The following is a 16,738-nucleotide window of genomic DNA, read 5'->3' as shown; positions in this document are numbered from 1 at the left end:
GGATGATGATAATGGCGATGAACAGCGGTGTGTCAAACGCTGGTGCTAGCGAACAGTAGGTGGTGGTGGTGATGGACATAGACATTTTCGATATGAGCAAAATTCCTCTTTCGATATGGTTTAATACATACAGATTTTCCGTCTTTCGAAAAAGAATAAGTAAATGTAGCTAATAATTGAAGAAATCATTTATCGTGTGACAGGTGTCCCAAGGCAGTTGATGATTGTATGGACTTTTAATTCACAAAGTTGCATCTACCCGGTCTACCATTTCTTAACTCTATATATACCCTCTCAAGTCTCACCTCTCATCCACCATCCACAATATATTTTTATTGCTCTTCTAGTCAAAAAATAATCTCATCCTAGCTTCAACCACCAATGTCCACCTCCTCCCACCATAACTCCGCCTCTCCTAGTGGCGTTGCCACCGTCGAAATCCAGCCACGACCGCGCCCGCTCCCTAATTTCCTGAATAGCGTTAAATTAAAATACGTAAAACTAGGGTATCATTACCTCATGTCACACCTTCTCACCCTCATTTTCCTACCAATAGTGGCCGTCACCGCTGACCACCTATCCCAGCTAAACTTTGATGATACCATAGAACTCTATAACCTCCTCCAACACAACCTCCTAACCGTCATCGCGCTATCTGGCGCCGCCTTGTTAGGGTCCATGACTTACCTCATGACCCGACCCTGGCCCGTTTACCTAGTTGACTATTCGTGCTACCGCCCACCAGACCACCTACAAGTCAAATTCGACGTGTTTATGGAACGCTCGAGACTACACGGCGGTTTCAACGAGTCGGCACTCGAGTTTCAACGGAAGATTCTGGAAAGGGCCGGTCTCGGAGAGGAGACTTACCTCCCCGAGGCGCTACACAACATCCCGCCCTCTCCATCGATGGAGGCCGCGAGAAAAGAAGCCGAGGACGTTATGTTCGGAGCTCTTGACAATCTTTTCAAGTCCACCAACGTTAATCCGAAAGATATCGGAATATTGGTAGTAAACTGTAGCCTTTTTAATCCAACACCTTCCTTATCCGCCATGATAGTCAACAAATACAAACTCCGCGGAAATATTAAATCGTTTAACCTTGGCGGCATGGGCTGCAGCGCGGGCGTGATCGCGGTCGACCTAGCAAAAGATATGCTTCAAGTCCACCGTAAAACGTACGCGGTCGTCGTGAGCATGGAAAACATAACTCAAAACTGGTACTTCGGGAACAAGAAGTCAATGCTGATCCCGAACTGTTTATTCCGAGTAGGCGGAGCCGCAGTATTATTATCCAACAAATCCTCTGATAGACGCCGTGCGAAATACAAGCTCCTTCACACCGTCCGCACCCACTGCGGATCAGACGACACCGCTTTCAACTGCGTGTACCAGGAGCAAGACGACTCGGGAAAAGTCGGAGTTTCACTTTCGAAAGACCTAATGGCGATCGCTGGCAACGCATTAAAATCAAACATCACGACTTTAGGCCCGCTCGTGCTTCCGATCAGCGAGCAGGTCTTGTTCTTCGCAAGCTTAATCGCTAGACGAATAATGGACTCCAAGATGAAACCCTACATACCGGATTTCAAGCTAGCATTCGATCATTTTTGTATTCATGCTGGCGGTCGGGCGGTGATCGACGAGCTGGAGAAGAACTTGCAGCTGTCGGAGAAGCACGTGGAGCCGTCGAGGATGACGTTGTACAGGTTCGGGAACACGTCATCTAGCTCGATATGGTATGAGCTGGCGTACACGGAGGCGAAAGGGCGGATGAAGAAAGGAAACCGCGTGTGGCAGATTGCTTTCGGTAGCGGCTTTAAATGTAACAGCGCCGTTTGGGAAGCCGTTAGAGAGGTGAAGCCGTCGGATAGTAACCCATGGATGGATTGCATTCATAAATTCCCTGTCAAAATAAGTGTGTAATTTATAGCTTTACACCCTGGTTTATTATGTTTTTGTTTTTATTTTTTTTATGTATGTATGAATGGCAAAAACAAATGTTGTGATTTTACTGAAAATCTGTCTCTTCCCATCAAATTGGTTCAATGTACATTTAATGTGTTAAGACAATTTCATTAATTTGTAAGGACAAACAAAGTTTCCCAAATTTACAAAAAATCACTATATTTCTTTCTTCACCCTATAATTTTCATTCACAATCATTTAAAACTCCACCTTATAATTTACCAATCCCCCTCACATAATTATGGGGATGGGATGAGAATGCTCTTACCGGTACCATCAAATACACAAAAAAGTACGAAATTTGAATGGTTCAAATATCGGAAACACGAAAAACAAATTTCGGGTTTTCGGTACTGATTAAGTTATGTTGGTACCGGTTCAGTATATAGGTTTTACAAACATGCAAATGCTCAAATGTGAAGACTGAAGAGTGTGAAATTGCAAGAGTTTGTTAACGAACAAACATTTATAGGACTAGTGAAAAGCCCCTTTACGCTGTCCTCATCTTCAACTTTTATAACTGTCATTTGCACTGATTTGGCGTCATAAACTAACTTATACTGCGTCATTTAGACTTTAGTTGACCTAGACATAGGTTACATATATAGTAATTAATACATAAACATACATAAGATTGGTTTATTTTTATGCAAGTTTAAATGCCAACATTGTCTGTTCTATTTTATTTTTATCCCTATATATTATTGATGGTATCATTCCAGCATATTGAGATAAACGACTATGATATGTGTGTTCTCTCATAGGTTTTGTTTTCTTGTTTTATATCCTCCGATGATTAATTTGAGCGATAACATGCATAAAGCTGAAACAAGTCTGCTTCCCGTCCATATTCAACATAGGTGGTATTGTGCAAACAGTTTTGAATTATAAGAAAAACAATCATGAATTGTTGCCTTGTAGGTATGCATCAGTCGAGTATAACATTAATGAATCCTTTTCTTTTCCATCATCCACTCTTTCCATAGTCTTGGTTACTTCGATATCTAATTGGCTAAATATTCCTCTAGGAGTTCGACGTCGGTTTTGATTTCCACACCACCAACATATACTTGATTTATATATGTTATCATTTTTTTTTGTTTCGATTTTAAATGTTTTAGTAAGATGACACAATGTGCCTTCAAATGTTGTTTCGTAGTGTTAATTGTTCTAGATCGACTTAAAACATTTAAGTTTAATGTAGAAAAATAGTATACGATTTCAGTCAAATTGTTCACGCCATTATGTGTGACACAATGTGCCTTCAATATGTGTCTTTTCTTGATCAGACTTATAAAAGAACAATACCGTCAGTATCAGAACATAATCATGATACATAAAAAAAACCAAAGGCAAGAACAAGAAACTACACATATATATATATATAGAAAACACATATCCAACGCATATGTTTTTGGCGTATATGTATTGCAACGTATAAGTTGGGCGTATATGTACGTGTGACGAGCAGCGTATAAGACATATACACTTACACCCCCACCCCCACCCAAGTTAGAGGTTAAGAAAACCCTAACTTGCATAAAAGCTAGTGAAAGTGAGGTCCTGGTAAGCTCTTTGTAAAAATGTCAACAAGCCGATCTTTCATGTTCATATGCACCAAAGTCACGAGGCCCTCTTGTAACTTCTCGCGAACAAAATGACAATCGATTTCAATATGCTTAGTTCGCTCATGAAATACAAGATTGTCACACCCGACCAAAGGTGACGGAACATGCCGAAGCACGACAGATTTCTCAAGAACACAATGACACTTTTAAAATGACAATATTTAATTAACTCAATTTTTTCATTCAATAATCTCAACTACAACTTGTTCAAAATTTAATACAAAAAATAACAACAAATATTTAATTCCTTGAAATATCTTAAATGTATAATCTATGTGATGAATCTTCAATCTTCATAGGCAACCTAAAAGTAAACCTGTAACATGTATAAAAGTAGATTTGATTAACATGAATTTTTGTGAGCAATAAACTAGTTTTTGTTATACGTATATAATGAGGTAAAATAACAATTCTATGTGTAAATAGAGCATCGCAACAACCATTGCAAATGTAAAGTAAACACTAAGGTTCCTTTAAAATTTGTAACAACCAACATACTCGAATAAATGAATGAGGCCATATTCTATTAGCACAAAGCTAAAATAAGTAGGGGAGAGTATGATCATACTTAATGAGGATTAGGATGAGGTCAAACCATAAACAATAATTAAACACTTAAGCACACAAATAATGAGGCATAAACAAATGATCGGGCAAATATTCATATAAACACATGATGTTGAATTGTGGATTTAGTGTTGAGGTCTCAAAAGTCAAAACATGCATAAGCTTGAATATGGTGCATATGCCACCCCCAATAGTATAAAGCATAAAAAGGGTGAGTTTGATTACTCACTTGGAATGAGTGACTTTGGTGAAGGTTGGTTTAAGAAACTTCAGGAAAAACGAGCCCAACTAGTTAGCGTGCGAGTCCAAGGTTAAAAGGTCCTTGAGTTAGTAGAATGTCTTGGGAAAACTTAAAGTAAAATAAAATGACAAACAAAATAAGTAAACAAAATTTTGGGGTTTAAAGTGTAAAAACTTAAGTAATTAAAGTGACGAATTGAAAAGTAAGTTAACCCGAAATTGAGTCTTGGTGTTCTATCCATTGGTTTTACTTAACCTTTGTTAAGTAAATATGAGGGGATTAGTTTAATGCAATAGTGCACGACCTCTTGTTTGATAGATACCAAAACACGATTTTACTAGTGGTCGGCTTAGTCGGTTCGGGTCTTGATAAGTTGTCAAGTCCAAAGCCGACATTCCAAGATGATAAATATTTTGAGATAACTTATTTAAATCAGAAACTTAACCAAGTTAGAAGTTCTATTAGGAAGAAACTCCAAACGTCAATGTTAAGCGGAAGTTCGGTCTTATCGGTCCAAGCTTGTTATAAAATCACGTTGGATCCAACATACTAAGTATTTTAAGAAAACATTTTTAAATCAATTTATAACAAAATCTTAAAGAAAAAAAATATGAGATTTGGCGGCCCGAATCACAAGTTGTTTGTTGTAAGCGAGTGAGCTCGGTTTAGTTCGGTTTGTTTGGTTCAGTTGGTTCAAGACTCGGTATATGACCAAGTTTGGTTCCAACAAATCCATATCATAACAACAAATACAAAAAGTAAATAAAAGAACTTAGACACTTAAATCTTACATGCAACTTGCTTTAAATCATTTAAATAAAGAGTTTAAACGAGAGTATGGTTTCGGTTCAGTCCGTGACTTGGTATTAGACCGAGGTTGGTTACCACATACCCAATACCATAGAAATAATATAAAAACTTGTAAACTCAGAACTTAAACAAATCAGTAAGCTTAAACGAATTAAAATATTAACATGGACTAAAATGGCCCTTTCATGCAAACTTGCCTTAGAATGGCATAAACACATAATTCAACCACTGTTGAAGAAGGGAAAACAAAGAAGCAAAGTACTATAACATAAAACAACTAAAATCATAAGTTTTGATTATCAAAAACGATTTAAAATCAAGGTTTAGCTTATGTTTGACTTTAAAAAGTCAAAATGTCAAGAACATGGAAATGAAGCTTGTAAACCCAATTTGAGAGAGAGTTTGAAGTGTGAACAACCAAGAATGGATGAAATAGGATTGTATATATAGCGGATGGTTTTCGGGATTAGCCACAAGTCTCCACCAATGGTTTTATATGCAATTTGGTTGATTGGTGGGTTTTAAACAAGTTAAAATATCAAAAAAACGAAACTGACATTTTAAATCGTTTTGAGCGTCAAAAGAGCGTTTTAAAATACCGTTAAGGGCATTAAAAAAACGAAAGGTATGAAACATGATTATAACTTTAAATACACTATTTTATTAAATATCAAACGATCCATAAATCAAAATCGGGTTGGGTTTACCGTACAAGTACAAGTATGAATTAAACCGAAAATGGGAAATGTCACACTATCCCCTACTTTAGGAAATTTCTTCCCGATATTAATATAATCTTAAGAAAAAGAGACAACTACCACCGGATCTCGTTTTAGTAAGGCAATAGTACTAAAAATTTGAGTAAAAAGAATAACATCAAATCCTCGAATGACTCGAAAAACGCCACAAATGAGAAACATAACAAGGACACCTATATATAGGATGTATCAGCGGCGTATCCACCATGCCCTTATCATCTCGAATTTATATCGTTTTTCTAAAATCATCCTTGGTTTCGAGTTATGGCACACAACTGCACTTACTATGGCTTCCATACGAGGATTTTGATAATTAAGTGTGCACCCATAATTATTTAGATCTTCGTATGGTCGACTTGGTTCGTTACATTGTGTGGTTTAAAAGAGATATTTATTTTGAGATCTTAAATATAAGAAACGTAAATAAAAAATGTCGACTTTTAGCAGGATTGCGAAACAAATAATAGGCAGTTGAAAAATATTGAGGCCGACATTTAAATATGTAGGAAAAATGAGGTAAATAATTGAAACAATAGATAAAAACAACTAAAGAGTCACATGATACAACGCTGGATTAAAATAACAATTCGGCTAAATAAGTATAGATGGTTGAATAGATGAAGTTATAGAGAAAACAATATGATATGGAATGTACTTGAAGTCGAAAGTCATCAAGATGATTATCAAGGTATATAAATTGAGGCACTAAATGAGACATGATAAACCTAAAACTTGTGATAATGAGAATTCCGATACATGAAAACTTGAGGTTGAGATAAACAACGATACAATTAACAATATAATCGTATGATGGGTTTCATATGTGAAACAAACTTGAGGTCATAAGAATTTGTGGATATGATTGCGTGAAATAAGATTAAATAACATGATGGTGAGTTGAGTTCTATGGGGTAGCGTAACCATATATCAAACACGAAATAATAATTGTTTAACTTAACAAAACATCGAAGAAATGTGATAAAATGCGCATACGACTTCTATTGTGAAACAATTATATAATCATAATTATAGTAACGGTTTCCAATAGGGCAAATGTTTGTGGACAACCATGCATAGGCTGTTAATTGAATAAATAAGGTCATGCGCCAAAATGAATAAATATCTTTTATAATGAGCAATATAGGCGTGATAAAAAAATAATTTAAAAATGAAACGAAATTGTAGTGAAACTGAGGTTTGAACTAGTGCATAATAAACACACAAATTGTTATCGAATAATCAGAATTCATACAAGAATAATCAAAACACAAAATGAAATATCGAGTATTATAGAAATACCTCTTTAAATAAAAAGAAACATCAAAATAGAAATGGGACTTGGGATAATGATGAAGTATGTAAATCGCATATCATATATTCTTGAAAAAAAAAAGATTCAAAATGAAATTTCGAGTAAAGTCATTATATCAATTCCACAAACAGGAATAAAATAACTGAGTATCGCGGTAACGCTTCGTTAGAGCAACTCCTAAATTGCTATCAAGCAAATCTTGAAAGCTAAATTCTTAAACGAAATTTCGGGTACATAAAATTGTTATGATGATATCATTTTAAACAAACAGGAATCATAAATGAAATGGACATTATAGTAATACGGAATAGTGAAACACATAAATAGTTTGTTGTATAACCCTGAAAATGAAATCCAAAAATTAAATTTCGAGTGCGTAAACTTGTTATAACAATATCACTTTTAAATGAAAAGGATTTATAAAGAAATGAGCACTATGAATAAGCGTAAATACGCAAATTGTTATCTTGAAACAAAATTTTATAATTTAAAATGAAGATTTGAGTACGTGGAGTCGTTATAAATACATTACTTATAAAAAGTCAATAAGAAAATGAGGCTTGCGTGTATACGTATAGGCTTGGGATTTAATGGTGGATGGTTTGGAAACCTTTTGAGGAGTGAGTGAGTTCTTGAGTGTCTTGTGTAGCTGGGTTTACTTGGTTTTGATTGGTGGGGTTTGTTTGAGATTGATGGATTGGATAAGTTGAGATTTTCTAGTTTGGGCTTGGATTCGGTTTTTATATGCATTTTGCAAAGATGGTTTAGATAACTATTTTGGTATTATGTTCGAAGGTTGAGTGGAAATGGTATGACAACATAGTTTGTGATTCAACAAAGTATGGGTCAAAGGATTGAGTCATAGGTTGGTAAATTTTGGTTTGTGTGTGTTCAAGGAATGAGATGATGTGCTTGTCAGCGTTTCATAGTATTAGGATAGTGAAATTGGTAGGTGTAACATAGGGTAAAAGTGTCACACCCGGCCCTGAGCGGCGGAAACAGCCGGGCGCGCGCGAGTGGGGATTGATACTTAAGCACGGGCCATTGCAAACATTCAAAGTAAGATTTTCATTGCGCATGAAAAGTTTAATACAATTACATTACATTGTTTAAAAATTACATAAAAACATCCAAGTATAAAAACTGTTGAAGATTTCCACGCCATATCCCCTTGCGCGGCGGGAACAACCACGCGCATCGAAGGGATAGAACTAAAATCTTCCAAAAAGCTAGTTTTAGATGTGCAGCGTGAGGTGCTCTAAGTGTGACTCCATGCGCTACCTAGTTATCTCCTGAAAGACACGTAAAAACATTTGAATCAGTATAAACTGAGTGAGTTCACAAGTTTTAGTAACTTGATAAATCGTATTGTATCATAATCTTGATACAAATCATTCTGAAACATAATTCTGATAGCATCATTAAAACACATGCTTGGTAAGACATATTCTGATAAAATCGTTCCGCGAGTTACGCGCGAACATTTCTGGGAACTGTGCTCGTCTGTGTAAGTGGCGCTGCCACTACGAGCTAAAATAATGTAATACCGTCCCGCGGGTTACGCGCGGACACTTTTGGAAAACTGTGCTCGTCTGTGTAAGTGGCGCTGCCACTACGAGCGAATAATGCTGTAATACCGTCCCGCGGGTTACGCGCGGACGTTGTGCCGGAAAACAAGGCGCTCGTCTGCGTAAGAGGAGCGACCTCTACGAGCGGGCTCAACCCATAGTACTGCCCCATGACCATACTAGGCACTCGTCTGTGTAAGAGGTGCGACCCCTACGAGTGGGCGGATCAAACCAGCAGTCCCTACCCTTAGAGTTCCAATGGTAAAGTGATCACTTACTCGAGTTCTAGCGCACATACATCGAAAACCTTAGATAACCGTTTGCATTGCTCATCATGAAACATAACTTAAACACATAATCGCTTGCATAGCTTGTAAATATACCATGATAAAACATTATTTAAGTACGTGTCCCTCGCCCCGAAAACAGTTTAAAAATAGTGAAAACAGTGAAAATAGGGGCTGTGAGACTCACCTGTGGTTCTTGTTAAGGGATTAATCGAGATTCGGGTTTTCTTGGTGTTGGCCTCGGAATCGAAGGTCTAGAATACGATTAAATAACAAGAAGTATATATATTAAGATCAAGAAATAGGAGAATATAAGGGTTGGAAAGTAGATCTCAGGGTTATAATCTCGGCTTACCTAGTAACAGGATCGGAAATGAAATTTGCAGTTCTTAAGAGAGAAGTTTGAAGTGTGTTTGGGTGATAATTTGGGTTTCATATTTATAGGCAAACTCAAGGGAACACAATCCCTTGCTTTAGGGGATTGTAATCTTTTCATATCTAGGTATAATGATGATAAAGTATGGAAATTATTATTGTTTATTGTTTATTTAAAAGTGGAGGAGTGGATAAAAGATCTTGATTTGATTTGGACAGGACATGCAGGTCTGGGGTTGGTGAGAATAGGGTGGCTGACAGTTGACTTTTCATGTTACAGTTTGCCTTTTTTTTCAGGTACTTTTGTCAGTGTACAGTAAAAAAAATGGAAAATCTCTGAAACACGCTACTGTTTCCTTTTGGGCGGGAGTAATCTCCTTATGTCTGGAGAATGGACTAAGTGTTTTGTGCGCATCACTTTGTGCGCATAGCTTTCTGCGTGAAGGACATTTCTTTGCTGCGGGTAGGTGTGTAACCTTCTCGCAGTTAGGGACATTGAGTTTCATTTGTAGATTCTCCAGGTGGTCTTGGTATTTCAACATAGTGATCAGTCATGTTGAAGTCAATTCCATCTTGGAGCTTCAGACAAACTAGCTCTCAATGTTCCCGCCATGCGGGGAGGTTAGTTCCCTTCCGCACGCGCATAAACGATTTAGGATGCACCCGCCTTAGCATCATGCGGGATGGTCAACCCATAGACAACATAACGTTAAGTTACATGAAAACATAAAGCCAAAACATTCGCGCATGGCGCATATAACATATGCTCACGCTGGTTCTTAACATGGTGCGCTCGCGCAGGGCGCACATAATATGCCCGCGCTGACTAACATGGCGCGCTCGCGCAGGGCGCACATAACAAATGCACGCGCTGATTCTAATATGGCGCGCTCGCGCAGGGCGAACATAACAAATGCCCGCGCTGATTCTAATATGGCGCGCTCGCGCAGGGCGCATATAACAAAATTACCTAATATTTAGGTTGATTGCTTGGTTTAAGGGATTGGGAATTTACCGGGTGTCACATTCTCCCCTCGTTAAACGAATTTCGTCCCGAAATTTAGGAGACGTTGCTGGCAGAAGCCATGTTCTGAAAGAGGTGTGGGTATTTCTGGCGCATCTGGTCTTCTCTTTCCCAAGTGAATTCAGGCCCACGCCTCGAGTTCCATTGAACCTTTACTAACTTGATTCTGCTTCTGCGTAACTTTTGTTCTTTCCAATCGGTTACTGCTATAGGTTCTTCTACGAAGTGCAGCTGTTTGTCGATGTGAATCTCTTCTAACGGCAAAATCAACGTTTCGTCAGATAAGCACTTTTTGAGGTTGGACACATGAAACGTATCATGAACTCCACTGAGTTCGGCGGGTAAACGGAGTTTATAAGCAACCGGACCGATCCTTTCCAGGATCTCAAATGGTCCAATGTAGCGCGGATTCAACTTTCCTCGCTTGCCGAAACGGGGGACTCCTTTCCATGGAGAGACTTTCAAAAGTACTCTATCCCCTACTTGAAACTCCAACGGTTTTCTTCGCACATCTGCGTAGCTCTTCTGTCTGTCGCGCGCTGTCTTAAGGCGATCCCTTATCTGAAAAATCTTGTCTGTTGTTTCTTGGATCAATTCTGGACCAGTCATTTGCTTGTCACCCACTTCAGCCCAGCACAGTGGGGATCTACACTTGCGCCCATACAAAGCTTCGAACGGCGCAGCCTTGATGCTTGTGTGATAGCTGTTGTTGTAAGAAAATTCAACCAATGGGAGATGAGTATCCCAGCTTCCTCCGAAATCGATCGCGCACGCGCGCAGCATATCTTCCAACGTCTGAATTGTTCGCTCGCTTTGCCCATCCGTTTGAGGATGATAAGCTGTACTCATATCAAGGCGAGTACCTAGAGCTCCTTGTAACGTTCTCCAAAACCTTGATGTGAACCGGCTATCTCTATCAGAAATGATGGACACTGGGACTCCATGTTTCGAAACTACTTCTCGAATATACAATCGGGCTAACTTCTCCATCTTATCGGTTTCCTTGATCGGCAGGAAGTGCGCTGACTTAGTTAGCCGATCTACAATAACCCAGATCGTGTCGTAACCCCCAGGTGTCCTTGGCAATTTGGTGATGAAGTCCATAGAGATTTGTTCCCACTTCCACATGGGAATTTCTGGCTGTTGAAGCAACCCTGATGGTTTCTGGTATTCAGCCTTCACCTTCGAACACGTCAGGCACTTACTGACATACGTCGCGATGGCGCCTTTAAGATTGGGCCACCAATACAGCGTTTTAACATCTTGGTACATCTTGTCTGCGCCAGGATGTACGGAATACCGCGTCTTGTGAGCTTCGTTTAATACTTGCTCGCGCAATCCTCCCTTGAGAGGGACCCATAAGCGGTTAGCAAAATACCGAGTGCCGTTCTCTTTAAGTTCCAAACTTTTAATCATACCCCCAAGGGATTCGTTTTTAACAAACTCTGGTTTCAAGGCTTCTTGCTGAGCGTCTCGGATGCGAGTAGAGAGATCTGCGTGTATGGTCAACCTTAGAGCCTTGACTCGTAGCGTTTTTATTCGCTCCTTCCTACTTAGCGCGTCTGCTACCACATTCGCCTTTCCAGGGTGGTACTTGATTTCACAATCATAGTCATTCAACAACTCCACCCATCTTCGTTGCCTCATGTTTAAATCCTTTTGATCAAATATATGTTGAAGACTCTTGTGATCCGTAAAGATTATACACTTTGTACCATAGAGGTAATGGCGCCAAATCTTTAGAGCGAAGACAACTGCTCCAAGTTCCAGATCATGCGTTGTGTAGTTCTTCTCATTGGTCTTGAGTTGGCGCGAGGCATACGCTATGACTTTGTCTCGCTGCATAAGGACACATCCGAGTCCCTGATGTGAAGCGTCGCAGTAAACAACAATGTCATCCGTCCCCTCGGGCAGAGACAGAATTGGCGCACTACATAACTTATGTTTCAACATTTGAAAGGCTGCTTCTTGATTTTCGCCCCAAACAAACTTCTTGTCTTTCTGAGTTAGCGCGGTCAGAGGTAGAGCTATCTTGGAGAAGTTCTCAATGAAGCGTCGATAGTAGCCAGCTAGTCCTAGGAATTGCCTCACCTCAGTTGGGGTTTTTGGCGCTTCCCAGTTTTCGATGGCCTTGACTTTGGAAGGATCAACGTGTATTCCTTTCTCGTTTACAACGTGACCGAGAAAGTGAACTTCTCTAAGCCAAAACTCGCACTTGGAAAACTTCGCATACAACTTTTCTTTCCTCAACAATTCCAAAATCAATCTCAAGTGTTGCTCATGCTCGGCCTTGGTCCGAGAGTAAATCAGAATATCATCTATAAACACAATCACAAACTTGTCCAAGTATGGTTTGCACACGCGGTTCATCAGATCCATGAACACAGCCGGCGCATTAGTTAGCCCGAAAGGCATCACTAAGAACTCATAATGGCCGTATCTAGTTCGGAAGGCTGTTTTCGGCACATCTTCCTCATGGACCCTAAGTTGGTGGTATCCTGACCGTAGATCTATCTTCGAATAATAACTGGATCCCTGCAACTGGTCAAATAAGTCGTCAATCCTCGGTAAGGGGTACCGATTCTTGACTGTCAGCTTGTTCAGCTCCCTGTAGTCAATACACATTCTGAACGAACCATCCTTCTTAACAAACAGTACTGGAGCTCCCCAAGGTGAAAAGCTTGGGCGTATGAAACCCTTATCCAATAGTTCCTGTAACTGATTGGATAGCTCTTGCATCTCAGATGGAGCTAATCGATAAGGCGCTCGAGCTACTGGCGCAGCTCCTGGGACTAAATCAATACGAAACTCTACTTGTCGCGGCGGCGGCAATCCGGGCAAATCTTCAGGAAAAACTTCTGGAAATTCGCGCACTACTGGTAAGTCTTCAATTCTTCGCTTATCTCCTTTCTTTTCTACGACATGCGCCAGGAAGGCGTAGCACCCTTTCCTTAGGCACTTACGCGCCTTTAGGCACGAAATCAGTTTCGTCGCAACTCCCCTTCTTTCCCCTTGAATTACTAAGGTTTCTTCGTTCAACAGTGGGATCCGAACCTGCTTCTCATGGCAAATAACTTCCGCGCGGTTCTCAACTAACCAATCCATACCTACCACAATGTCAAAACTTCCCAAGTCTATTGGCAACAAGTTAATATTGAACCCGTGACCTCCCATGACTATAACACATTGTTCAGTTCTTTCGTTCGCGCATAACTGCCTACCATTGGCTAGTTCTATAGTATAAGGCGTATCTAGCCTACTGGTTGCTAAGCCTAGGGAGTTTTTAAACTCAGCAGATATAAAACTCAGGTCAGCGCCAGTATCAAATAAGACAGATGCAAAATGGCCGTTAAGCAAAAACGTACCGGTTACCACATTCGGCTCTTCTTTAGCTTCACCCGCGCCGATCACAAAAGCTCTCCCGCGAGCTTGGTTTCCCCTTTGCGGGCAATCCCGACTGAAATGCCCTGGCTTTCCGCATGCATAGCAGTTGTCATTGGCTCCAGCTTCTTTAGCACGGCAATTCACCGTCTTGTGCCCTGGCCTGTTACATTTGGCGCACGTGACGCCCGCGCATTCACCTTCGTGGTGAAACTTGCATTTGTTGCACCATGGGTAAGGGCCACTGTATCCCTTTCGTGGTGGCTCCGCGGCCTGAATCGCGTAAACCCTTGCGCTTTCCTGCTTCTTGAACGGTGGCTGCTTGGAGTCGGACCCTCGGTGGTGCGAGTTCCATTTCCTCTTGGAGTCAGAGGTTCGCTGCTCGCTTCCGCGCGTAGTCAACATACCCGCACGGACCGTATCCCTTGTAAGGGTGATGGCCCGCGCTACCGCCTCATCAAAGGTTGGAGGCGCTGCGGCGTTGAGCGGAACCCTAACAACAGGAGGTAACCCAAAAATATACCTCTCGATCTTCTTTTCCTCCGTGTTTGCCATGTCTGGCACCAACTGGCAAAGCTCGTTGAACCGGTTGTTGTAGGCGTCGATATCCGTTCCTACCATGGTGTGGTTCCAGAATTCCTGCTGTAGACTCTGGATTTCTGCGCGAGAGCAGAACTTTCTCATCATCATTTCCTTCATTTCCTCCCAGGTCTTGTGGAGAGCAACTTCTCGCCCCAATGTTTTCGTTTGAAGCTTCCACCAAGACGAAGCTGCCTCTTGGAACATGCAGGTCGCGTAAAGGACCTTCTGGTTCTCACTACATCCGCTAATGGAGAGAACTGTCTCCATCTTGTCAATCCAGTTGTAGAGCCCAATGGCCCCTTCGGTACCCTTGAATGGCCAAGGCCTACAGGCCATGAATGTCTTATAGGAGCATCCTTTGTCCAAGGTTCCTGATTCGGGTTCTGGGGTCTCGTTCTGACGACCCTGACTTGATTCGGCCTTGCTGGCCTCATGCGTCGCAATCGCCTGCGCGATTATTTCCGCGAGTTCCTCGGGTGTCATGGTAATTCCCTTGGCTCTAGTTGGAGGCATTCTCGCTTTAAAAGAGTGAAAATATATTAAACTTAGCGCATGTACTCTGAGCACATAATGTTCTTTATCTTTATTCACTAGACACTGTGTGACCCGTGTTCCTAAGTGTGTGTATAGTTTCTTTTGAAAATATTTTCTTTGAAAAATATTTCATGCGATTCCCCAACGGTTATAGTCTAGGTTAAAACTTCTTTTCCTAGTTCGCTATAACCAGTGCTCTGATACCAATCTGTCACACCCGGCCCTGAGCGGCGGAAACAGCCGGGCGCGCGCGAGTGGGGATTGATACTTAAGCACGGGCCATTGCAAACATTCAAAGTAAGATTTTCATTGCGCATGAAAAGTTTAATACAATTACATTACATTGTTTAAAAATTACATAAAAACATCCAAGTATAAAAACTGTTGAAGATTTCCACGCCATATCCCCTTGCGCGGCGGGAACAACCACGCGCATCGAAGGGATAGAACTAAAATCTTCCAAAAAGCTAGTTTTAGATGTTCAGCGTGAGGTGCTCTAAGTGTGACTCCATGCGCTACCTAGTTATCTCCTGAAAGACACGTAAAAACATTTGAATCAGTATAAACTGAGTGAGTTCACAAGTTTTAGTAACTTGATAAATCGTATTGTATCATAATCTTGATACAAATCATTCTGAAACATAATTCTGATAGCATCATTAAAACACATGCTTGGTAAGACATATTCTGATAAAATCGTTCCGCGAGTTACGCGCGAACATTTCTGGGAACTGTGCTCGTCTGTGTAAGTGGCGCTGCCACTACGAGCTAAAATAATGTAATACCGTCCCGCGGGTTACGCGTGGACACTTTTGGAAAACTGTGCTCGTCTGTGTAAGTGGCGCTGCCACTACGAGCGAATAATGCTGTAATACCGTCCCGCGGGTTACGCGCGGACGTTGTGCCGGAAAACAAGGCACTCGTCTGCGTAAGAGGAGCGACCTCTACGAGCGGGCTCAACCCATAGTACTGCCCCATGACCATACTAGGCACTCGTCTGTGTAAGAGGTGCGACCCCTAAGAGTGGGCGGATCAAACCAGCAGTCCCTACCCTTAGAGTTCCAATGGTAAAGTGATCACTTACTCGAGTTCTAGCGCACATACATCGAAAACCTTAGATAACCGTTTGCATTGCTCATCATGAAACATAACTTAAACACATAATCGCTTGCATAGCTTGTAAATATACCATGATAAAACATTATTTAAGTACGTGTCCCTCGCCCCGAAAACAGTTTAAAAATAGTGAAAACAGTGAAAATAGGGGCTGTGAGACTCACCTGTGGTTCTTGTTAAGGGATTAATCGAGATTCGGGTTTTCTTGGTGTTGGCCTCGGAATCGAAGGTCTAGAATACGATTAAATAACAAGAAGTATATATATTAAGATCAAGAAATAGGAGAATATAAGGGTTGGAAAGTAGATCTCGGGGTTATAATCTCGGCTTACCTAGTAACAGGATCGGAAATGAAATTTGCAGTTCTTAAGAGAGAAGTTTGAAGTGTGTTTGGGTGATAATTTGGGTTTCATATTTATAGGCAAACTCAAGGGAACACAATCCCTTGCTTTAGGGGATTGTAATCTTTTCATATCTAGGTATAATGATGATAAAGTATGGAAATTATTATTGTTTATTGTTTATTTAAAAGTGGAGGAGTGGATAAAAGATCTTGATTTGATTTGGACAGGACATGCAGGTCTGGG

At 40.6% G+C, this 16,738-nt stretch overlaps 1 pseudogene; it reads left to right on the top strand.

Annotated features, from left to right (window-relative positions):
* Window positions 1-264: 264 nt before the first annotated feature.
* LOC143611696 (3-ketoacyl-CoA synthase 9 pseudogene) lies at window positions 265-1,986 on the top strand (annotated as a pseudogene).
* The last annotated feature ends 14,752 nt before the right edge of the window (window positions 1,987-16,738 follow it).

This window comes from Bidens hawaiensis, unplaced genomic scaffold (assembly GCF_021521415.1).
Source record: "Bidens hawaiensis isolate Kalapana, Puna unplaced genomic scaffold, B.hawaiensis_p1.1 tig00032035_1, whole genome shotgun sequence".
In the NCBI taxonomy this organism is placed as follows: Eukaryota; Viridiplantae; Streptophyta; class Magnoliopsida; order Asterales; family Asteraceae; genus Bidens; species Bidens hawaiensis.
Note: the sequence above shows the minus strand (reverse complement) of the source record. Positions and strands in the feature narration are given on the sequence as shown.